Genomic DNA, 25,017 nt, shown 5'->3' with positions numbered 1-25,017 from the left:
AAATTACTTATGTATTATATTTCTTCGCTTATTAAATATGATGGTATGTGGTCCTCCTTTCATCTTATTAGTTTATTATCCTAACATCAGAAACCCAAGTAAGTGAAGGTCCTTGCAGGGACTAGTTACATGATCTTATACACATACTATTGACTGGCTAAATAAAGTCTTTTCTGTCACTATAGGAGAAGAGTGACAAGAACCATTTACATTCATCTGTAGCATACTTCTATTTGCAGTTTCCTTTGGGGTCATGCTTTTTCTCCTTCCCTATGCTATGCTAGAGAGAAACACAAGCTACTTTGACACACCATGTAAAAGACAAACAGATCCAATGAAAATGGACTGGTTGGATTTGGTGAATAAGAAGTGTAAAGAAGAGGAGATTATAGCAGTTCTGGTAAATAGGTAGAACTGGAGGATATTATGCTAAGTGAGATAAGCCAGACACAGAAAACCAAGGTTAAAATGGAATTTAGACCAAAACAAGAGGAGAAAGAGAGGATGGGGTCCCATGAAAATAGGAGGGAGATCAGTGCAATAGAGGAAGGGGAGAAAGGGAAGAGAGGAGGGATAGGAAAAGGGAGGAACTGCAAAATAAAATTGATCAAATTATGCTGTGTGCATGTTTGAGTATACCACAGTTAACCTCACCTGTACATGTACCTCTAAAGCACCAATTAAAAAATGACAATAAATGGAAGGAATACTGGAAGAGTAAAGGAAAGGATATGAGGGAAGGGAGGAGGAGGGAAAAAGGAAACTCTGTGCACTGAAGTGGATTCAGGGTTGTATGATAATGTGATTATGTTAAATGATCCCTACTATTATGTATAGCTATAATGAACTAAGAAGACATTAAGTATTTATTAAATCTATCTATATGACTTATTTTTGAGGATAACACATGACACTATTTTTGTTGCTACTAAAATGTGAATATGTTAATGTGAAATAAACATAAAATCATTGGGATATTATTCAACCCCAAAATTTAGAATCCTAAAAACAGAAAATGACTGGAACATTGGAATTCTCTGAAACACAAGTATATCCAATGGTGGCAGATAAACCTTATCACAATCAGAGGTTTATCATGAAAAAGGTTATAGGAAGCTGCATACTAAGGGTTGATGGGATATCCAAAGTACAGGACAAATCATTGCTCCTTGACTTCTAGCCAACAAATAAAAACTGAAAAACTGAAAAACAGGAAGGAAAAAGTAGGTCTACCTTTTTTGGGCTTGGGAAGTAGTGTTGTCCACACCTACACTATTTTTTTATATTTATTTATTTATTTATTTTTTTACTCTAAACAAATGGTACACATGTTGTTTTTCTGTTTGTACATGGCATAAAGGTATACCATTTGTGTAATCATAAATTTACATAGGGTAATGTTTGATTCATTCTGTTATTTTTTCCCTTCCCCCCCACCCCTCCCACCCCTCTTTTCCCTCTATATAGCCCTTCCTTCCTCCATTCTTGCCCCCCTCCCTAAACCTAACTCTAACCCTAATACTAACCCCTCCCAACCCCCATTATGTGTCATCATCCACTTATTAGCGATATCATTCTTCCTTTGGATTTTTGAGATTGGCTTATCTCACTTAGCATGATATTCTCCAATTTCATCCATTTGCCTGCAAATGCCATAATTTTATCATTCTTTATGGCAGAGTAATATTCCATTGTATATATATACCACACTTTCTTTATCCATTCATCAATTGAAGGACATCTAGGTTGGTTCCACAATCTGGCTATTGTGAACTGAGCAGCTATGAACATTGATGTGGCTGTATCTCTGAAGTATGCTGATTTTAAGTCCTTTGGGTATAGGCCAAGGAGTGGGATAGCTGGGTCAAATGGTGGGTCTATTTCAAGTTTTCTAAGGAGTCTCATACTGCTTTCCAGAGTGGCTGCACTAATTTGCAGCCCCACCAGCAATGTATGAGTGTACCTTTCTCCCCACACCCTTGCCAACACCTGTTGTTGCTTGTATTCTTGATAATCGCCATTCTAATTGGGGTGAGATGGAATCTTAGGGTGGTTTTGATTTGCATTTCTCTTATTACTAGAGATGTTGAACATTTTTCCATATGTTTGTTGATTGCTTGTAGATCTTCTTCTGTGAAGTGTCTATTCATTTCCTTAGCCCATTTGTCGATTGGATTATTTGCATTCTTGGTGTAGAGTTTTTTGAGTTCTTTCTAGATTCTGGAGATTAGTGCTCTATCTGAAGTAAGATTGGCAAAGATTTTCTCCCACTCTGTAGGCTCTTTCATTGCATTCTTTTATTTCTTGTGCTATGGGAGTCCTGTTGAGGAAGTCTGGTCCTAAGCCGACATGTTGAAGCTCTGGACCTACTTTTTCTTTATAAGATGCAAGGTCTCTGGTCTGATTCTGAAATCCTTAATCCATTTTGAGTTTAGTTTCGTGCATGGTGAGAGATATGGGTTTAGTTTCATTCTGTTGCATATGGATTTCCAATTCTCCCAGCACCATTTGTTGAAGAGGCTATCTTTTCTCCATTGCATATTTTTGGCCCCTTTGTCTAGTATGAGAAAATTGTAGTTATTTGGGTTTGTGTCCATGTCCTCCATTCTGTACCATTGATCCACCTTTCTATTTTGGTACCAATACCATGCCGTTTTTGTTACTATTGCTTTGTAATGGAGTTGAAGATCTGGTATTGCTTCACTCTTTCTGCCAAGGATTGCTTTAGCTATTCTGGGTTTTTTATTCTTCCAGATGAATTTCATAATTTCTTGCTCTATTTCTGTAAGGTACATCATTGGGATTTTAATTGGAATTGCATTGAATCTGTATAGCACTTTTGGTAGTATGGCCATTTGGACAATATTAATTCTGCCTATCCAGGAACATGGGAGATCTTTCCACCTTCTAAGGTTTTCTTTAATTTCTTTCTTTAGTGTTCTGAAGTTCTCATTGTAGAGGTCTTTCACCTCTTTTGTGAGATTGATTCCCAAGTATTTTATTTTTTTTGAAGCTATTGTGAATGGGGTAGTTTTCCTAATTTCTCTTTCTGAAGATTCATCGCTTATGTATAAAAAGGTCTTAGATTTATGTGCATTGATCTTATATCCCGCTACTTTCCCTAATTCACTTAGGAGATCTAAAAGTTTTCTGGTGGAATTTCCTGGTTCCTCTAAGTATACAATCATATCATCAGCAAATAGGTATAGTTTGAGTTCTTTTCCTATTCGTATCCCTTTAATTTCTTTGGTCTGTCTAATTGCTCTGGCTAGAGTTTCAAGGACGATATTGAATAGAGGTGGTGAAAGAGGGCATCCCTACCTTGTTCCAGTTTTTAGAGGGAATGCTTTCAGTTTTTCACCATTTAGAATGATATTAGCCATGGGCTTAGCGTAGATGGCCTTTACAATGTTAAGGAATGTTCCCACTATCCCTATTTTTTCTAGTGTTTTGAGCATGAAGGGGTGCTGTATTTTATCAAATGCTTTTTCTGCATCTATCGAAATAATCATGTGATTCTTGACTTTAAGTCTATTGATATGGTGAATTACATTTATTGATTTCCTGATTTTGAACCAACCTTGCATCCCTGGGATGAAACCCACTTGAACATGGTGCACTATCTTTTTAATATGTTTTTGTATACGATTTGCTAAAATTTTGTTGAGAATTTTTGCGTCGATGTTCATTAAGGATATTGGTCTGAAATTTTCTTTCCTCGATGTTTCTCTGTCTGGTTTAGGTATCAGGGTAATATTGGCTTCATAGAATGAGTTTGGGAGGGTTCCCTCCTCTTCTATTTTATGGAATACTTTGAGAAGAATTGGAATGAGCTCTTCTATAAAAGTTTTGTAGAACTCGGCTGAGAACCCATCTGGTCCTGGACTTTTCTTTCTTGGTAGGCTTTTGATGACTTCTTCTATTTCATTACTTGAAATTGGTCAATAAATTGTGTATGTCCTCCTCGTTCAGTTTAGGCAATTCATATGTCTCTAGAAACCTGTTGATGTCTTCGAAATTTTCTCTTTTGTTGGAGTATAGATTTTCAAAATAGCTTCTAATTTTTTTTGTATTTCAGTCATGTCTGTTGTGATATTTCCTTATTCATTCCGAATTTTAGTGATTTGGGTTTTCTCTCCTCTTCTCTTTGTTAGTGTGGCTAAAGGTTTATCAATTCTGTTTATTTTTTCAAAGAACCAACTATTTATTTTGTCAATTTTTTGTATTGTTTGTTTTGTTTCTAATTCGTTGATTTCAGCTCTGAGTTTAACTATTTCCTGTCTTCTACTACTTTTGGTCTTGGTCTGTTCTTCTTTTTCTAGGGCTTTGAACTGTAGTGTTAGGTCGTTTATTTTTTGAGTTTTACTTCTTTTATTAAATGCGCTCCATGAAATAAATCTTCCTCTAAGTACTGCTTTCATAGTGTCCCAGAGATTTTGATATGATGTTTCTTTGTTCTCGTTTACCTCTAAGAATTTTTTAATTTCCTTCCTAATATCTTCTGTTATGCATTCATCATATAATAGCATATTGTTTAATCTCCAGGTGTTGGAGTAGTTTCTGTTTTTTACTCTTTCATTTATTTCTAACTTCTATCCATTATGATCTGATAGAATACAAGGTAGTGTCTCTATCTTCTTGTATTTGCTGACATTAGCTTTGTGGCATAATATATGGTCTATTTTAGAGAAGGATCCATGTGCTGCTGAGAAGAAAGTGCATTTGCTCTTGGTTGGATGGTATATTCTATAAATGTCTGTTAAGTCTAAATTATTGATTGTGTTATTGAGATCTATGGTTTCTTTGTTCAATTTTTGTTTGGAAGATCTGTCCAGTGGTGAGAGAGGCGTGTTAAAATCAACTAGTATTATTGTGTTATGGTCTATTTGGTTTCTAAAATTGAGAAGGATTTGCTTCACATACGTGGATGAGCCACTGTTTGGGGCATAGATGTTTATGATTGTTATATCTTACTGATTTATGCTTCCCTTAAGCAGTATGAAATGTCCTTCCTTATCCCTTCTGACTAACATTGGCTTGAAGTCCACATTATCTGAAATGAGGATGGATACTCCAGCTTTTTTGCTGAGTCCATGTGCATGGTATGTTTTTCCCCATCCTTTCACCTTTAGTCTATGGGTATCTCTTTCTATGAGGTGAGTCTCTTGCAGGCAACATATTGTTGGATCTTTCTTTTAATCTAATCTGCCAGTCTATGTCTTTTGATTGATGAATTCAGGCCATTAACATTCAGGGTTATTATTGTGGTATGATTTGTATCCCCGGTCATTTGGTTCATATTTAAAATTTTATTTATTTATTTATTTATTTATTTTTTGACACATCTTGGTTCCTCCTTTATTTGACAGTTCCTTTAGGATAATTCCTCCCTTTGCTGATTTCCTTCTTTGTTTTTTATCTCTTCCTCATGAAATATTTTGCTGAGAATGTTCTGTAATGCTGGCTTTCTTTTTGTAAATTCTTTTAGCTTTTGTTTATCATGGAAAGATTTTATTTCATCGTCAAATTTAAAGGTAAGTTTTGCTGGGTATAAGATTCTTGGTTGGCATCCATTTTCTTTCAGAGCTTGAAAAATGTTGTTCCAGGCCCTTCTAGCTTTTAGGGTCTGGATTGAAAAATCTGCTGTTATCCGTATTGGTTTCCCCCTGAATGTAATTTGGTTCTTTTCTCTCACAGCCTTTAAAATTCTGTCTTTATTTTGTATGTTAGGTATTTTCATTATAATGTGCCTTGGTGTGGGTCTGTTGTAATTTTGTGTATTTGGAGTCCTATAAGCCTCTTGGACTTGATTTTCCATTTCATTCTTCAGGTTTGGAAATTTTTCTGATATTATTTCATTGAATTGTTCATTCCTTTGGTTTGTTTCTCTAAGCCTTCCTCAATCCCAATAATTCTCAAATTTGGCCTTTTCATGATATCCCAGATATCATGCAGATTCTGTTCATGATTTCTTACCATCTTCTCTGTTTGTTCAACTTTGTTTTCGAGGTTAAATATTTTGTCTTCAATATCTGAAGTTCTGTCTTCCAGGTGTTGTATCCTATTGGTTATGCTTTCTATGGAGTTCTTAATTTGGTTTATTGTTTCCTTCAATTCAAGGATTTCTGTTTGGTTTTTTTTCAATATCTCTAACTTTTTATTGAAATGATCTTTTCCTTCCTGAATTTGCTCTGTTAACTGTTGATTGGTGCGATCATTCAATGCCTGCATTTGTTCTTTCATCTCATCGTTTGCTTCCCTAATCATTTTAATTATGTACATTCTGAACTCCCTTTCTGACATTTCTTCTGCCATGCTGTCGTTGGATTCTATTGATGTAACATCTAGATTTGTTTGGGGCATTTTCTTCCCTTGTTTTCTCATATTGTTCAGGAATCAGTGGGTCATTAAGATATTGCAGATTTCTTCTATCGACTTATAATGTCCCTGAAGATTGCTCGTATATCCCCTCTTATCCTTCAGTAGCCTGAATTCTTGGAGGAAGTTGATAATGCGGAGCTCCACGAAGAAGATGCCTCTCTAGGGATGGTGACCCTCAGGTGGCATATATTCCCTGCTAGTGGTCAGAGGTGCCTCCACTTGTTGACCAATGGTCATCCAACGGGGAACGAGGCTGCGGGCTGAGGCAAAGCCTGTTTGTGCCTGTGTCTCTGGTTTTACCGTCCCTGTGGGAAAACCTCTCCCAGCAGGGAAGACGCACTCGGTGGGGACATCTTGCTGATCACTTCCCCTCCTAGATGTTCCCCTCAGTCCACAACTACCACCTGGGCTGGGCTGTCTTCCTCTGCAATGTTCCCAGGGGCCCGGACCTACCTCCTGGGCCTGGGAGCCTCACCCTCCGCAGGCGAGTCTCCTTGGGCTGCCTCTCCCAGAGAATCTGCCGGCAGTCCTGGAAACTTCGCTCCGCCCCTAGGCTTGTCTCTGTGCGGCTCTTCCAGCAAGAAGCCACTTAGCTCCTGGGACCCTGCTCTGCACCTAATCGCCTGCCTTTGCGGCCCCTCCTCTGAGCCACCACCTGGAGCCCCGTACAATAGCTCCGATACCCAGAGACCCGCCACACACCTCCTCCTCCGCACAGCCGCTCGGTTTCCGACGCATTCACTAGGAGTCCAAGCAACTCACTTCGCGTCTCCTCCTCCCGTCAACCGCCCGTAGCCCTAGGCAGTCACTCCAAGCCCAAGTGACCCGCCCTGTTCCTCCTCCTCCTCCTTGGGGTAGCCCCCTGGGTTTTCAGGAGCAGTGGCTCCAAGACCAAGCGACCCACCGTGCTCCTCCTCCAGGCAGGCCACCGGTGTTCAGGAGCGATCACTTTGAGTGCAGTCAAGTCACCACTCGCCTCCTCCTCTGGCAACCGCCTGTGGCTCTGATGCAGTCACTCCTAGACCAAGCGACCCGCCGCGCTTCTCCTCTTCCTCTGGGCAACCCCCCGGTGTTCAGAAGCGGTCACTCTGAGTCTAAACAGCTTGCCACGCAGCTCCTCCTCAGGTAGCCGCCTGGAGCCCCAGTGGTTGCTCCAAGTCCAAGTGCTGTGCTGATGATACGATGATACCAGTTGTCTGTGTTTACCGCTTCAGTGGGGGGAGGGGCGTCTCGCCCGAGCAACTCTACTTCACAAAGTTGCCTGCGTTCCGGGACTACCGCCCCGTCCAGGACACCTCCCCAACGGGAGAGACTCACCCGGCGGCTTTGAGTTTGTCCCAAGTCTCTCACTATCTCCTCTTTTGAATCCTGCGTCCTGGAGCAACGTGAAATGCAGCCGCCCTCTAGGCCGCCATCTTGAAAACCCCCACACTATTGTTTTGAACCACATGGTAGGATACACAAAACTACGACTTTAAATTGAATCAAGTAGGAAAATAAGTAGCAAAGAGATTGCTCATGATCCAGGATGCAGTGTCAGCCCTGCAACTCGAAACACACAGTTGCTAAAATCTATGGTATTACCAGGCACTATTATTTGGAAATGGTGTCATGAGGCTTTTATTATACACCCCAATGGTATATCCATGAGTCAAATCCCCATTCACATTGGGATAAACATGCCTTTTGAAACACAAGCCTTTCTATACTACTTGGTCTTGGAAGACACAGAGATCTCATCACAGGGCATCCAGTGACCACATGGCCACTGCCACAGGGACCAAGATTTTCTCCTGTCTCCAAGCCATTGCATTCAACAAATTCAGAACAATACACAGTAAGTTGAAGTGCCTGCTTCATGATTGAACCAGCAGGACTGGAAGATTTTGAGTGGGAGCTGTCTTTGTCCACTACTCTTTCAATAGCACCTTTCACCTTCATCTCACATCTGGTACAACACAGAGCAACCTGGCAAGAGGAGGAAAATCCCTGAGTGCACTTCATAGTGGGAGAGCACAGTGGGAGACCAAGGTGAACACTGTAATAGGTGGCCTCTGACTCATGATGGTGTCTTGAGTGACAGGCGAGAGAGTGCACTTTCAAAACTCCACTTGGTTTTTGCTGTGTGGAAAGATGAAGATGACAACTCAGGGTTAAAAGTCATTGCCACTTGTGCACCAGCAGAAGTGCTTGTTTAGCTGGAAGGTAAAGATGGTAACATGAGTAACAGAGGTCTCGTTTCAACACATGAAGAAGTACATATTCAGTGGAGAGGAAACACAAAAACATTTTACTTCCTGTTAACACATAGTCCAAAAGGACACTAAGTGACCAAAAAAAAAAAATCCCAAAATGACTCTGTTGTCAATGTCTCTATCCTGCCATCAGCCATGGCTATGTTCACAGTGCAAATATATGAAGTGAACAATCATTCTGGCAAAGATACAGGCTATGTGTGAGCCAACAGCACACACTCCAGCTCTCCAATACTGATAACTCTGATTCCTCAGGAGAATGCCTGTCAGCACAGAAAGCAATGATGTCTTCTTGTGTGCAACAATTCTTCAAAGGGCCTGACTAGCCACCATAGAGATGAATAGACTATATCAGACCTTATCAGAATGACAGACCTAGGTTCATTCTCAAAGGAGCAAGCATAGATTCTGAATACAGAATCCATGAACATGGAGTTCATGGAGTATTGGATACATCAGCATACCAGACTGGAGACCCCTTTACAGTAAAGGAGTTGTGGGAGGGGATATGCAGTCTCAAGAGTTAATGGATACATCAAATCATGAATCACCCAGAAACTGCTATCTAAAAAGCAAATTAGAAGAATCTTTGAAAAGAAAACAGGCATAGTTCAGAGACAGTACCCTGCAAATGGGAACCATCATCTAAGACAGTAAGTCTATTGAACCAAGTGTTTTGTTGCAGCCCAGTGTCCTGAGAAGGAAGAATGCATGGGTCCAGAACACCATGGCCTCATTTGTCATCCCTTGTCTTTGTCCTCCAGTGACTGTGTTTCTTGTCCAGATATATGGAGATGGTTATAGGACCAGTTGATTTTCACTGATTTTTAACCAAAGCCAAAATACTACATAATTCTGATGTTTTCCTTTGCTTTCACCCCATTCAGTTTCTACAACCACAATATATTTCAAATTCTAAGAGTTTAGCTATTTCTCTTTCTGCGTAACCACAGGCTATGGGTCCCATGTATTTGACTTGGACATCAACAATCATCAATAATGGCATTCTCACCCTATGTTGAGGACTTTCTTCCACAGTAACTCTAAAATCCTTTTTTGTCCCAGGATCATGAGACTGTAGACTGACATAAAAGTCCTACAACTGCATTGAAGAAACACATCTCAGGGGACTGAAACAAAAGAGGGGTACAGACTGGCAGCTTGGGGCATTCCCAGTTAAGCACTACTAGGGGTCACTAATGGTGTCATGGAACCCTTTGTGGAGGAGCCTCCCCCTGGGCAGGATGAAGTGAGGAAATTATACACAGGTCTTGTCTCCTGATGGTATGTTTCCAACTAGTACATGTCTGATCACCAACCAAGCCCAGTGTTTACTGTCTTTGTGTAAAGGAGGAAGCCCAGAGGGGAAGCATGGAGAGCACTGTGTATTAGGTGAGGCTCTATCAATTTAACTTTTCAACTACAGTAATCAGAGAAATAAAAATTAAAGTCATGAGGTACTTGGAAACACAGCCAATTTTAAATTATTTTAAAACTCTTTAATGCCATGAGTTATCTAAGAATCAACAGAAATATCTCATAATGGATAGTACATGTCTAAACTGGTACAACCTACTTATTGTGTTATATAGTAAAATTGAGTACACAAATCTATATGCCGAAACAAAATTCTCATTTACAACCAGTAATAAATTTGGTGCACATAGACTCTGGGAGATGATGAAGAGTCATTCTGGGGTCATTGTTCATAAAAACCCCAAACAGGAAATTAAGGAAAGTAACAACACTTAACAAGCTACAGCATGATCATGTGAGTGGCTGTGGGGACCTAGGAATGCTGTGGGAACAAGGAAATTTATGGACTCACAAGGAAGTGAGCAGAGTGCTTCCAGTTCTTCTCTAATGCCGCCAAGGGCACCAAACCATAACTGTTTACAGACCCAGATGTTGAAGCTCAGCAGTTCACAATAAATACAGCAGACTAAAGGTAGCATTGGTCTTCAGAGTGATGTGGAAGTCTGCTCTCCTTGACCAGCCATTTCAATCTAAGCAAGAGCTATAGACTGTCTCCATCAGGGACATGGGTGGGCTACATGGTAGACTAGGACCCTAGAAGATGAACCTTCAGATATGGGTGGGGAATGGTGAAATCCTTGGGCTTCTGGTGTGCAGAGGTGAGAATGATCAACACAGGAGGCAGACCACAGCATTTTCTCTTGGGAAGGGACCTGTCTGACAATGCATGGGGTAAGGAGAAGCTGCGACCAAGAGCCCAGGAAGAAATACCTGCAGTTTACCCTCACCTCATCCCCACAGAAGTCCCACCATGCAGTCAAAACCCTGAGAAGGCCCACAAATGGGTCGTTCCTCATAGTGTTGGTCCATTCAGAGAGAAAATGGAGTCCTGAGAGAAAGGAATGGTTGAATTTCCATCACTTTTTCAAAACAAGCAAACCATGTCACTTGTCATGTAGACACACTTTTATACCTGGGTGTGAACCATCTGGAGTGTATCAAGAGTTGAGCCTGATGGTAGATGAGGCAGAAAGTATGAAGAGAAGAGGGGTGCTCTTCTCTAAGTTCTCTCTAAATTGAGAACTGGAGGGGTAAAAAAAGTTTTTAGAAAAGATCATCTTTCCTGACATTGGGCACTGTGGGCATCTCTACCAGGGAACTTGTCTGGGTGACTGTGGAGAGCCACAGGCTGGGATCTGAGCTAGGCTTCAGTGTTGACACTTGGACTAACTTGCAAAGCTTCTCCATTCTGATGCCTTTCTGGAGAAAGTCAGACATCAATCATGCACTGCAGCAATTAGAGGTGCACAGCACTTCAGAAATAAGGTGAATCCCTCACTCACATCCTTTTATACTCATACAAGGCAGCTGAGCAGAATGACTATCCAACAGGCCACTATGTATATATGCCTGTACATCAAGTCATGAATAGGTAAAGAAGGACCACACACAACAACCTCTCACACATCACCTCATTAATAAGTAAAGAAGACCTAATGGCAGCATCTCACCAGCTCTTTGGGTTTCAGAGTTTGCTGGTAAGCTTCTCTCAGCCACTGTGGGGTTTGCTTTTCTTCCTAAAACATCCTATCCCCATGTGAGTTTTAATTCATGTGCATTCCAAAGTGTTTGGAGAAGACTGTAGAATCTATTACCCCATAGATCATGAATAATGTTGGCAAGCAGGGGTGGAAGCACACATCTTCCTGCCTGGGGGCTCAGAGGAGCAGGAGCTTTGTTGCATTTTTCTGCCTTTGCACTGGGGATTGTGGGGTTATCCATTGATAAGGACATCAAGGCAGGACTCCATTGCAAATGCATTCCCTGCACGGTTCATGGGAGGAAAAAACCCTAATTAAAAGAGCAGTGTTAAGGGACTTGTTAAGTCAGGCTTCTGATTTGTGGTGGAAAACTTTTAATGAGTGTGGAAAAGTTGAGCACCCACTGAACCTTGTTACTGCAACTTCCCAATTAGCAAAGGTTAAGACTAATTTATTTTTTGTAATTCTCAGCTAATTAGAGTCTTAACACATTAGGGAATTGGGGGAAATTATCAGGGATCAGTAAGGACTCTTTGTTAACACACTAGGGAGACAGCTGCGTGTTGCCACCTTGACCCTTGGCAGAGAGATGAATCTTGTGGCACTAGGTTACCTTTCTCTGAATTATTCACCCAAGTAATCGAGTGTTGCCAGTCACTGCCTGGTGTTCAGTAATTACCCATTAGATGATAAGCTTTTAGTATTTAACACCATCTCCTCCTAGACTAATAATCAGACATGATGTCAAAATGGGATAATTTAAATTCAGAAATATAAAAGATATTAGAGTGCTTCATCAGCATTACATAAAAATAAATTTGCACTTCAAATTTCTATTTATTTACTGGTTGTCATGAATTTGGTTGTCACGAATTTTATATCTGTATGAAGCATATATGATAAAAATTTCCTTCCTTCAATGAAGCTGAGAGAAGACATTTTAGCATTTCACTCTAAGAAGGATCATTGTGCATTCATGCAGAGAGATCTCCTTGGGATATCTTTAAGGTGACTAAGAATCCAGGTGGACTATTATCTTCAATTTTACATCTTATCAATCCTATCAATTAGACAAAAAAATATATATATATATATGAAACTTGGAATATGTAATAAAAAGAAATCTTAGTTTATTTTGAAATATTTCAAATGCACAGACAAGAGCATGGTAATATAATGGACATGCAGATAACTGACACTTAGGTCTATTTTCAAATCATATGTTAACCATGATTGTTAAGGAGAAGTAGATAAAGGAGATGGAAATGAGGCTGCTGGTGCCTCTCCTCATCCTCTCTTCAATCTCCATCCTGCACTGTTCCAGCAGTCACTATAAGGTCAATATTAGTTGTCCCATAAGTTCTGAATACTGTGGATTTTCTGACCAACTCCATTTGAAAATTCTTCTCACCAGAACACACCCAAAGTGGTGACCTAGATTTCATATGCTTTCTTCTTCCTATACTACTTCCAGCTACTCAGGCATAAATAAATGTCCTGTGATGTGAGAGGTCAGAGTAATTGGGACAGAGATTTATATCCCATTTGATATGGCTACAAAAACTACTTAGAAATAAAATAGTCAAGGAGGCATCATCCTACCTGATTAAACTATTTTGCAAAGCTATAGTATTTTAAATGGCTTGTCACTGGCTTTAAAATACACACACTGAACAATGGAACAGAATAGAGATGCTGAAATGAAGCCCTACATCCCCACCCAATTGATTTTTACAAAAGTGCAAGGCATTCTGGGAAAAGGTGGTCGTCTTTGAAAAGACCACTTTAAATACCATCAGTTTGCTTTCTTGCTACTGAGTTGTTTCAGTGCTTCATATATTTCAGAAATATGTCCTGTTTGGCTTGGAAATAATTTATTCCCAATTCAGAGATAGTCTTTCTGGCATTTCTAAAACTGTGCTAGACTGATATGATGCAGGTGAGTGTCCTGAACATTTGTTGTCTTTAGGAGAAAACCACCCACCTTGCAAACTTTTAGTATGATCTTAGCAGCGGGCTGCCATATGAGACTTCACTTTGTAGTGGTTGTGTCCCTTCCTACACACAAGTTTTTGATAGTTTTTATTTTTAAAAAATGTTGAATTTTGCCAAATCCTTTTCTATAGTTATTGAGATTATTACATAGGTTTTTTTTCTTTATTTTCTTCACGTGCAGTATCACAATTTTAGAGTTGCATGCAATGAATAAGACTTCTATACCACAGGGAAAATTTCATTTGATTATGATGAATGACTTTTCATATTCTGGTGCAATCCAATTTTCCATTTTTTATTGGGAATTTTGGCATTTGTAGTCCTCAGAAATATTGGCATGTAATTTTCTTTTCTTGTATTTTCCTGTTTCAACTTTGGTAATAATTTTACAGTGGCCTTATAAAACTGGTTTGCAAGTGTTTCCTCCACTTTAAATTTTAAGATTGATTGAGAAGAATTATTTCTTAGCTCTTTCTAAAAATGATTTAGCCATGGAGCCATGGGTTTGGGGCATTTCGTTAATGGGAGAGTTTTATTACAGCTTGTATTAGTAGGAATTGTTTTTTCCATGACTAAAAGACATGACAAGAACATTAGTGCAGTAAAAGTTTGTTTGTGTCTCATGGTTTCACAGGTCCATAGATGACCAGTTCCATTCTTTGGTCCAGGTAAGGCAGAATTCATGGCACAAAGGCTTGGAGCGGGAAAGTACTTCAGCACGTTGGACCAGGAAGCAGAGAACCCTGCTCAACAGGGACAAAATACAAACCACAAAGTTTGGCCCCATAGATCCACCTTCACCAGTCACACCCAACCTTCCTACAGTCACCATCTCCTTAATTTCTATGAGGCAATTAATGCATGGATTAAGTTAAGGCTCTTGTGACCGCATCATCTCCCCTCTGGACCTTCATACATTGTCTCACATCTGAGCTTTTGGGGGACACCTCACATCTAAACAATCACACTATTTTACTTATCTAACTCATTTTTGGTTCTGTTTGAATTTTCTGTTTTTTCATAACTCAATTTGATGGGTTGTATATTTTGGTGATTTATTTATTATATCAAATTTACCCAATTTGTAGACATATAATTGTCCGCAGTAATCTCTTATGATCCTGTGTACTTCTGTGATGTAGTTGTGACATCTTTAATTTCTTTTTTTTTTGTTTTTTTTTTTTTTTAGTAAGTATTTTGGCCTCTTGGGGGATGGTTTAGCTAAGAATTTGTTGAATTTTTTTCTCTTGAAAAAGAAATTCAGTTTTTTGATGTCTTGCATTACTTTTCTACTCTCTAGCACTTTTATTTCTATTTCTGCTCTAATCTTTATTACCCTATTCTGCCAAATATGAACTTAGTGTTTTTCCCTATTTCCTTGATGTGTAACATTTTTTTTTATTTGAATCGCTTCTACTTGTTTGATGTAGGTAGTTTTTGTTATACACATTTTTTTTTATAAACTGCTTTTGCTGAATCTCATAAGATTTGAGGTACATACATATGCCCGTCAGGTCAATTTATTTCAAGGTGTAGTTCAAATCCAGCATCGTCTTCATGGTGTTCTGTCTGGGTGATCCATTCTGAAAATTTTACAATTTTAAGTAGCACACTGAACTCTAGAGTCTGAGTTACCCTTTGCATCAGATGTGATGTTGAAGTTTATATATTTTTTCTATAAAAACCCAAGTGCTCCAGCTCCTTTTGATGACAAGACTATTATTTCTTCATAGGATTACTTGCACACATTTTTCTTTTCTTTTTCTGTTTTTTTTTTTTAAATTTCCTTTTCTTGAAAAGCTTGGGATTGTACCCAGAGGAACTCAGGATCTATGCATTTTAGGCAAATGTTCTGCCACTGTACTACAACCCAGGTCCCAGTTGTGCACTTTAAAGAATGTTAAGCCACTGACCTTTTCTGATCTCTTTCTAGTTTCTCTTTTCTGTTCTTCTACCAGTGTGCCTATCTGTCCATTAATGTCAGGTGCCTGTATGTTTCAGACATTAATGTCAGGTGCCTGTATGTTGTGAACTTTCCTGTGAAACCATCTTGGTCTTAAGCTTTTGAGAGAAGGAGCGGTCAATTATGAATTTGATGCTTTTTCTTATTGACACATAATAACTGTGCATATTTATGGGGTATAGTTTGACTTTTCAGCAAATTGACAGATAATGCCATAATTGCCATAGCAATCATTGTAAACATTTATCATTTCTTTATTGTGAGAACCTTCAAAATCTAGTAATTTTAAATACAAAATGCATTATTATTAGCTTTGTTTGCCTCACTGTGCATTATAGTGTCAGAATTATTCCTTTTATCTAACTGCACCATTGTGGCCACTGACTGATACCTCTCTATTTCCTGCCCCACCAAGCTCCCCAGACTCTCATAACCACTATTCTGCTCTCAGCTCACATGAGCACAACTTGCTTAGAATCCACAGACTGAGATCATGTGGTATTTGATTTAACTCACTTAGCATAATTCCCCCACTGTCATCTGTGTTGCTGCAATGATAGGATAGTATCTGTTAAAGAATAATTAGTATTTTCTTGTGTATGTGTACTATGTGTCTGTCACCATGGATTCACTGATGGGGGCCTCAGTTGATGACATTGCCTTGATGTGAATAGTGCTGGAGTGAGCATGGGTGTGCAGATGTCTCTAATGTGCTTAGTTAGTTTTCTCAGGATGGGTACCCCAATTGCTGGGTCACATGGGTCTACTCTCTCCCATAATGGCTGCACTAATCTGCCCTGTCATCGAGTGTGCACAAGAGTTCCCCTTCTCCCTCACTAGCATTTACTACATTTTCTTTTTGAAAATGGCCATTCTGAGATGAGCTGATCTCTCATGGTAGTTTTGACTGGATTTCCTTTATGGTTAATTATGTTGACTGCTTTTTTCATTTATCTGCTGATAATTTGTATTTTTTTTGATAAATGTCTATTCAAGCCTTTTTCCCACACTTTAATCAAATTAATTTTTGCTGTTGCTACAGAGGAGTTTGAGTTCCTGGGACCTTCCAGATATTAACCCCTTGCTGCATTTCTAGTTTGCAAATATTTTCTTGTTTTCTGTAGTCTTTCTCTTCCTTCTGTTGATTGTTTCCTTTGCTGTCCAGATTTTCAAATTGAAGTTATTCTATTTTTTAAAATTTTTGCTTTTGTTAATCTTACTTTATAGATTTTGTCTCAGAACCCTTGCCTGCAAAAATGTCATGATGCCATATAGCATTTCTATTGTGACATACACATTTTACATTTTCAAGTTTTACATTTAGATCTTTTGTACATATTAAGGAGATTTTGTTATATGATGACAGGTATACAGTTCCATTCTTTTGCATGTGCATATACAATATTCCCGGTAGCTTTTATTGAAGAGACTCTCCTTTCTTCATTTTATATTCTTGGCACCTTTGTGGGAAATTAGTTAACTATTGTATTGCTGAGTCCTCTATTCTGTTCTATTTGTATCTATTTATGTGACAGTAATATGCTATTTTGGTAACTGTAGTTTTGCAGTCACTTGAGGTCAAGGAGTGTGAAGACTGCAGTTTAGTTATTTTTGCTCAAGATTGCTTTGGTCATATGGGTCTTTGTGGTTTTATATAAATTTTAGGATCATAAAATTTCTATGAAGAATGACATTAGAAATCTCATAGACATTACATTGAATCTGTAGATCTCTCCAAGTAGATGGACAATTTTATAGTATTATTCTATTCATTATCTCAAAATATTTCATTTACTTTATTCTCTTCAATGTCTTTCACCTATGTTTTATAAGATTTCATTTTAATTCCCTTGGTTGAACTTATTCCTAGGTATTTTCTTTTTTTCTAGTTATTGTTGTGATTCCTTTCTTGAACTTCTTTTCCAGGTACTTCAATAATAGTATATAGAAACACTATTAATTTTTCTTTTTTTATTTTTTCTTTCTTTTCTTTGTATGAGTGTGTGTGTGTGTGTGTGTGTGTGTGTGTGTGTGTGTGTGATGTATCCCACTGTGAATTCAATGTGTCTTTGTCGATTTTCTTTCTGGAACAACTGTCCATTGCTGAAAGTATGGCAATACAATCCCCTGAGATCATGGCATTTCTCTCTCTCCTCTTACATCAATTAATGTTTTATTTATGCTCTTGAATACTCCAGTGGTGAGTGCATGCATATTTGCCATGGTTACATCTTCTTGTACTGACCCCTTCATTATTATATAATATCCTTGTTCTATTTTCTTATGTGTTACTATTCCTACTAAGGATATAAGTGGCTTGCATCCAATGATCACTGTGTTAGAGTATTCTGTGCTTGTGTGGTTGCTCACTCTTGTCTGTGGGTTGGACCTCTGAGGTCTGTGTGTTTCCTGATAGCATCATTTTCTTCTAGTTTGAAAGTTTTCTTTATGAATTTCCTGTAAAATTATTCTTCTTGCAAATAATTGTTTCTGTTCCTGTTGTTTGGGTTGCCTTCATGTTTCCTCCAGTTATATCAAAGAGTGTTTTAGGTACGGCAGTCTTGGTTGGCAGTTTCACATCTTTTTTCTTTTCTTTTTCTATAATACCACTCCTGTGCAGTGGGTTTCTGCTGGACAGTCTGCTGCCAGTTGTTCTGGTATTACACTGTGTGGTTTTCCTCTTCCTCTTGCTGCTTTCAAGATCATTTCTGCCTTTTACCAATGTGACTGAAACACATCTGGGTCAACTCTGATCAGTGATCTTGGGCCTCTATGTACACAAAAATTATGTCTTTCTTCAGGCAGGGAGAGATTTTAGTTATTATTTCTTTTAAGCTTACTGTTGGGATTTCTACAGGTCCTTTTGGTAGCACCAGTGACTCACATATTTACTCTTTTGATACTTCATAATCATTAGTTTTCTTCATTTCTTCTTATTTTTTGTTGTATTTTTATTTTTGAGTAATCTCTGTTTTCACTAATGCTTCTTGAGAAATTCTGCTGCTGATTTCTGCCAGTAAGTATTCATTGCATTTATTGAAACTTTTAGATCCAGAATTTATGCTTGCTTTTAAAAATAATTAATTAATTAATTAATTAATTAATTAATTTGAGGCTCTGGGGATCATATCCTAGGCCTCATGCATGCTAGACAAACTCCCTACCACTGAGCTACACCCTGCTCCCTCCTTTTTATTATTTCAATTTCTCTGTTAATTTTTTTCTGAAAAAATTCTGAATCATTTCTCTATTTTACTCAAGTCTTTTGCTTTTGCTTTCAAGAACTGTTTCTAAACTTTTTCTGCCAAATTGTTCATCTGAAGTTGATTAATCACTTTTCCATGTTTGTGTCAAAATCCTGCAAACCACAACTTAAGGGACAGTAGCTTTGTTTTGGTTCATATTTTCAGAGGTTTTGGACCATATATCCTGGACACATCACTGTGGGCTTGTGATAAGGCAGAACTTCACGGTGGGCAGCATGTGGTGAAGCAGCGCTACTTACCTGTGACAGTCAAGAGCAGAAAGGGAGAGGGACAGAGAGGTTTGGGGGAGAACACCCCCTCCAGAGGCATGTTCCAGCCATCCACTTCTTTCATCTCTGCCCACTTTCTGAAGTTTGCACCACCTCCAATAGTGCCATGAAATTCAGCACCTGAGTCTTCTTGGGACATTCCAGATACAAATTACAACAGAGTGTTTGAAATCTTGCTGAACCACACGTCTTTCCTTAACTGCTCTTATATCTTTTAAATGTGCATCTCTGTGTGTGGCACGTGTGTCTGCACATGTGCATGTATGTGCTTGTGAATTAGCTATATCAGTCTTTGCAGCTTAAATTTGCTTGTGAACATATTTTCTGAATGAGCTGACCATTGTATTCTACTCAGCACTAGACTTGCACTGAACCCAGGTTAGAAGTAATGGCTCAGCTATGATGCAGGGTCTCTTATATACTCATCCATGGCAAACCCACAGAGGGCAACAAGGCTGTGTAAGAGAGTCAGTCAGTAGAATGTCCACAGGGCCTGTGAACTGACCTTATGCACATTAGTTTCATGGCCCTGAACATTTGCAATTGGAGCTGTGTCCCTTGTGGAAGAGATGGGGAGCCACTGCCAAGTTTGATTTGAAGTCTCTTGGGAGCCTCCCTCCTCTCTTTATCCCTGGATCATTTAATCCCACAAGTGCTCATGGTGTTTCTCATGGGCCATTGCAGGAGTGATCTTCCTGTGGAGTACTTGATGATGGGAAACCTGAATGACTATCATAAGTCTCCTTCGTCCCATGGAGAAACCATGAGTGTTGGGGGAATGTTATGGTTTGAATGTGACATGTGCCCCAAAATCACATGTGTGAGACGATGCAGAAGTTTCATTCAGAGGTAGAAAGATTACATTTTGAGAGTTGTAGCCTGAAGAGTGCATTAATTCTCTAACTGGGTGTTAATTGTAGACAGGTGGGGTGTGGCTGGAGGAGGTGGGTTACTGGGGGTGTGACTTAGGCATTTATATTTTGTTCATGGTGAGCAGAGGTCTCTCAGCCTCCTGGGTGCCATGTCCTGAGCTGCTATTCTTTACATTCTTCCATCTACCATTGGGTCCAGAGCAATGGAGTGAGTCATCTATGGACTTAGAGCTCTTAGAGTCTCAAGTAATCTTACTCCTCTAAGTTGTTCTGCACAGGCATTTTGGTCACCACGAGGCAAATATGACTAACACAGGAATTTTCACATGTGGTACATTAGAATCATGTGGAGGGTCATCTTGATCACAGAAAAACATTGCATTGACTGTTCTACTGAGGTTTGTTCATTTTTTTGTTCCAAGGGCTGCAGAACTTCATTATGATATTCTGGTTTCCTTAGTTCTGGTTAAAAAGCATTTCTGTGCTTCAGTGACTGAAAGGATGACCTCTGGAGGCTCTACTACACCATTGTACTCCTAGAATTAGGACTGACAACATTTAATAAATCTTGGGTTCCTAGGCAGTTCATTGTTTTACTCATCATGAGGCATGAGTACCGGAAGCCAGGTATTCTAGATACACCAACAAAAATGATGTTGCAATCCAAACCTTGGACATATAGCCCATGTTCCCATTTGTGTCTTTTTATAAAGAAAAGAGATTCTAATTCAATTAATGCAAATAATTATATTGTCAGGAAAAGAAAATTCACTAAATTTCTGAATTCTGAATAGTTCAGGTAGAGAAAGAGGCAAATGTTTCAATTTTGTTTACAAAAGTGCAACTTACCAATTTACATTAAACTACACATATATTAAATGAAAACAGCAAAACTTTCCCTTAGATCTGAAAAATAAAACATTCAAAGAAACAGAAATATCACAAATTAAATCATAAAATTTAATTATGAGCACAGTCATAAAAATCACTGTGCTCATTAGCTCATTTGGTAAAGTCTTCATGTTTGTTTGATGTTGGGGTGGGAATCTCAGGAAGTCACTGATTTCTTCCTTAATTCATGATGTTCTTACTTCCTCCAATTACATGGATATTGAGTTATCAGAGACAACTTGTCAGAGAGATTTTCTTAAATCTCCTTGAAGAAGAAACAATTTTTGAAAGTTGATTGTAAACACCTTTAGAAAAGAATCAAAATGAAACAATTAACTGTTTGAAAAAAACTGAAGTTAGTCTTTCACAGGTTCCATGCCTGGATTCTTGCAGATGAACAACAGATGAAGAATGTTACATCTATTATTTTTTAAACATATCTCCTGGACCTGCTCCCCTTCCTTCTTTTTTAATTCTTTCTTCGTTTGACCTGTGGATGTCCCACATTATCACAAATTTTCTTTGTTTCTTAAAAATTATTTTTTTTTCTTCTTGATCCTTTATGGGATAATTTGCATGTTCTCTCTGGAATATTCTGCCTGATTTTACACTTAATGATAAGGACTGTATTGTATTAATAGCTTTTTTTCTGATTCAAATGGATGCTGTGGTCTTGGTCCTACATTGCTCACTAATAGGTATGGGGGGAAAGGGAAGTTTCCAATATATCTTGGAACTTCATAAGATAAAGTGATATATAAGTATACACACACACACACACACACACACACACACACACATATATATATATATATAATTTTGAATGACTTCAGTTTTATCTTGGTACTCTCCTAACGTGGTGTTATTTTTGTATTAGTGCTTATTAGAGTGTCTGAAATATACTGAGTCCAACAAATATCTTTCCTTTGAATGAGCATCTGCAGGTGTGGTTCAACCCATTCCCTGTCTCAACAAGATTTCTGTGGTCTTCAACACACCCAAGGAAGAGTGGTTCAAAAATTTAAGTCAGACCGAACATTCAGTTGAGCTCCAACTCAGGAATTTTATTTATTTATATTGTTAATTGACTAATAAAATATATTTATGGTGTAAAAAAAAAAATCTCATTCATGGACTAGGACCATGGCTCAGTTGTAGAACTCTTGCCCAGGATGTGTGAGGCACTGGGTTCCATCCTTAGCACCATGTAAAAATAAATAAATAAAATAAAGATACTGCATCCATCTACAAAAATAAAAAAAGAAGAGAAAGCACTAAAAATCCAGTGCATGATGCAAAGACTAGCACAAACCTAGAAAAGCTAATGTAAGTGTTGATTTTTAAATTCATTTCCTAATAAAGGAATCTGCACCTTAATATGATGGGGGTAATTTATATTCTCAAGAGCTTGTTTGGAGGTTCTACTAGGGGAGCACATCTACTCATATACTCTTGGATGAAGAATGGTCCTCTATTGGGGAAGGTTGTCCTCCTTCACCCAGTGCACAGCTTTTGGAGGGATGCACATGCAGTGGTGAAGAAGGAAGGGGACACTAGCCTAGCCAGAAAGATCAGCTGAATTAACCCTGGTGATCAGTGAGGTGACTGATGTCATAGCAAGATAACCCTAACCTCCAAAAATTGATATTCTGTAAAGGAAAAATGTACCACTAAAATTATATACCCCGCAGTATGTTAAGGTTGTCTAGGTTCTTCTCATGTTCAAAATCTATCTCTGATCTAAATTTATTATTTAAACTTTTGGTGGTTCCATTATATGATCTTTGAAATGGTATGTGTATTTTATTTGTGCCATTTTAAATACAAATTTTGAATATTAATTCACCTCAAAAATGATTTGACAAAGTGATAGGAGTAAATTAATAAAGATTACAGTAGAATTAAATATTTTAATGATTTCAAAATATCAAATCAGCAATCAAATGACTGATAATGAATCATAAGGGATTCAAGAACATAGCTGAATACACCCTCTTCTACTGAGGAAAGAATAGTGAGCTGCTTATAGGATATATTTTTGAGGGCAGAATTGAAATGATTTTCTAGTAGGATGAAGGAAGGCAAGAAGGTTTGGGAATACTGCTGTCCAGGAGAGAAACACTGGAAGGGGAGCAGTGTGTGTTCTTGAATCTGGAGCTCAGTTTATAGTCTTGATAGGTACTTGTGGATTAATGGAAACCAAAGTGTCATGTTATCCAAATGCAATGCATAAAACTTGAGTTTTGGTACAAAAAAAGATAGACATGCATTTCATTTTAGAAAAATATGATTTAAATTTGAGTAAGTCCTGATTATGAAATTTATATAAATATGATATCATTGCAATTATATACAATATATTTTTGTTGTATTACTTATACAAAATATACTATATATAATATCTATTATTGTATTTGTTCTCACAAGACACCTACAGAGGTATAGAAATATAAAGTGTTACTATTTCTGCAAACTACTGTCAAATGCTTCAGTATAGAAGAAGGATAAATAAAATATGAGAAAGATTAAATTTAAGGATTATAAGGAGAATATGTTGGTATATATCCCACTATTTTTCAATTCCTCCATATTAATGTATTGTATATTTCTCAAACATTCTATAATTATTATTCATGTTCTCATGTATTAATATTTTGATGTAAGATATGAAAGCACTTGGCATAACCTAAAAAAGTAAAAAAATTAAAGAATTATGAAATAATATTATTGTTAATTAATTTATTATCATCCTGAAATAATAATAAATCTAACTGAAATTATTAAATGACACATTTTATATAACACTGAAGTTAGGGAAAGAATCAGGAACACAGATGTAGATGGCATATCAGTTTTCCAGCTGAAGAAAACCAAGGGGGTGTCAGTGGGCAAGGAGTAGAGGGCTGATCTGGGTGCCTCAAATTTAAAGGTCAATTATATGAAGAAGCTTCATTAAGAATATTGCTAAAGAAAAAACAATGATGTAAGAGGAAGAGGAAGAAACTAAGAAAAGTGACCCATGAACGCATGACAAAGTGTTTATGGAAGGAGTAAGTCAACAATGCATAAAATCTCAGCCTAGGCCAAAAATTGGAAAGATGCCTGATTTTTATTTGATAATGTTTAACAATATTTAGAAAATCAGTGTCCTTATCAAGAGAAATTTTGGAAAAATGAATTATGTACTTGATTTACCAGTATTTTTAAAATTTGGATTATATTTAGACACACTATTTTGTTCAGCTTTTGCATTGTTTTGAGGAAAAGATCTGACAAGAACAACTTTAAAGGAGGAATAGTTTGCTTTGGTTCATGATTTCAGAGGTTCAGTCCTTGGTCAACTCCATAGCTCTGGGCCCAGATGAGGCAAAACATCATGGTAGAAGTGTGTAGTACAGGAAAGCAGTTCAGGACATGACAACCAGGAATCCAAGAGACAGCTTTGCTCACCAGAGACCACCAAAGACACACCTCCAATGACCCACTTCCTTACTTACCTACAGTTATCACCCAGTTAACCCATATCTACCAGTGGATTTTAAATCCACCGATTAGGTCAAAGCTCACATAATGCAATCATCTCGCCTCTGAAAATTCTTGCATTGTCTCACACATGAGCTTTTGTGGACACCTCACATCTAAACCATAACACATATTCTTCCCTCTGTTTTGCATACTGAAGAAACACATTTCACCAAGTTCTTGGCAAATGCTGTGTGAGTGGTGCCAGTGTGGGGAAAAGATGCTGGCTTTGAGGAAAGATTTTTTTTTTTTTTTTGTGGTACTGGGGATCGAACTCAGGGCCTTGTACTTGCAAGGCAAGCACTCTAGCAGCTGAGCTATCTCCCCAGCCTAAGATTTTTTAATTTTTTATTTTTTTATTTGTTCTAATAGTTGTACATGACAGTAGAATGCATATATATGTTTCGATAGATCATATATAAATAGTATAATCTCTCATTTTTTTCTGATTATACATATTGTAGTATCACATTGGTCATGCAGTCATATATGTACATGAGCTAATAATGTCTGTTTCATTTGCTATCATTCCTTCTCCCATACTCCTTACCTCCTATACTTCCCCCAACCTAATATAAAGAAATTC

The sequence above is a fragment of the Sciurus carolinensis genome, unplaced genomic scaffold, assembly GCF_902686445.1.
Source record: "Sciurus carolinensis unplaced genomic scaffold, mSciCar1.2, whole genome shotgun sequence".
NCBI classification, from domain to species: Eukaryota; Metazoa; Chordata; class Mammalia; order Rodentia; family Sciuridae; genus Sciurus; species Sciurus carolinensis.
Note: the sequence above shows the minus strand (reverse complement) of the source record.